At 41.7% G+C, this 1,337-nt stretch overlaps 1 protein-coding gene and 1 pseudogene across 3 annotated transcripts in view; one reads left to right on the forward strand and one right to left on the reverse strand.

The window, feature by feature from the left end:
* The window catches only part of PCDH1 (protocadherin 1), a 242,007-nt gene that overhangs the window by 176,794 nt on the left and 63,876 nt on the right, over nucleotides 1-1,337 (reverse strand). The window lies entirely within an intron of this gene.
* LOC112548005 overlaps nucleotides 1-1,337 on the forward strand; it is a 10,812-nt pseudogene that overhangs the window by 8,780 nt on the left and 695 nt on the right.

Below are 1,337 nucleotides of genomic sequence, written 5' to 3' on the forward strand. Positions count from 1 at the left end.
TATTATATGTGTTAGGGTGTTTTTAAACCTTGCTCAGAAGTATTGGATGTTGGCTACAGCCAAGGCTGGGAACATTGTTTGGGATGTGTCAGTGTTCCTGCTGGAACCAAACTGGATATTCCTAGCTAAAGAGTTTTGCACCTCTGCTCAGGATCAGACTGCTCACCATATCTGGGAGGTATTTTACCCAATGATCAAATTATTGGGGATTTTGCCTCCCTCTATAGTGCAGGGCATGGCCCTCTACCCAGAGTCTCTTGAGCACACATTGATACCATTTCATAGAAGCAGGACATTGGCTTCCCTTGTTCCCCTGCTTTATCTGTGGCAGGTTAGGATGTTAGGTCTGTGCTGTGTCAGGGTTGATGGCAATGTTATGCAGAGTTTAAATTATGGTTTGTATAGGATGGTTTGGATAGGGATTATTCTGCCTCAGGTAGGGGGTTGAACTAGATGGCCTCTGGAAGTCCCTTCCAGTCCTACTTTTCTATGATTCTATCTTAAGTCTGTGATCCGCTAAGACTCCCAGATCCTTCTCCACATTGATGTCATCAAGCCAGTTTTCATCCATTTTGTATTTTCATTTTTTATTATTCATTCTGAGGTGTAGCACATTGCATCTGTCAGCGTTGGACATAATCCTGTTGACTCTAGTCCAGTTTTCTTGTCTATTAAGATCCTTCTAAATAACTGCCTGTCCTCCAGGGAGTTCACCATCCTTTCTGGTTTCATATCGTTTACATATTTGCTCCAGAAGCTCTCTATTCCAGCATTCAAATAATTAATAAACGTGTTGACTCCTGTGGTACTCCCCTCAAAACCTTTCCAACATGGAACCATTTGTAATTACCCTTTGCTTGCAGCTACTGGGCCAGCTGTCTATCCACCTTGCAGTAGTTTCTGTCTGGCCCATATTTCTCTAATTTATTCATGAGAAGAATGTAAGGGGCTTTGTCAAAAGCTTTACTTTTTGCAGTGGATGCACTATAGCCACTGCATGCCCCTCAAATAGCCAGCTAGTTACTTTATTGATGAAAGAGATCAAACGTATTTTGCATAATTTGTTCTAGGCAAAACTATGCTGGCTTTTTGTAATCAGTTCCAGATGCTTGTGAATGGACTTTCTTCTATGTTCCAGTAACTTCCTGAGTATTGGAGTAAGGCTAATGGGTCTATAATTCCATAGCTCATTCTTTTTGCCTTTTTAAAAAGGAAACAATGGCCCTTTTCCACTCCTCTGGTATCCTGCCTGTTTCCCATGATTTGGTAAATAATTTTGGCAAGAGCTCACAAATGCCCTTTGCCTGTTCCTTTAGTACCACGGAATGAAGTTCAGC

This window comes from Alligator sinensis, unplaced genomic scaffold, assembly GCF_000455745.1.
Source record: "Alligator sinensis unplaced genomic scaffold, ASM45574v1 scaffold452_1, whole genome shotgun sequence".
NCBI classification, from domain to species: Eukaryota; Metazoa; Chordata; order Crocodylia; family Alligatoridae; genus Alligator; species Alligator sinensis.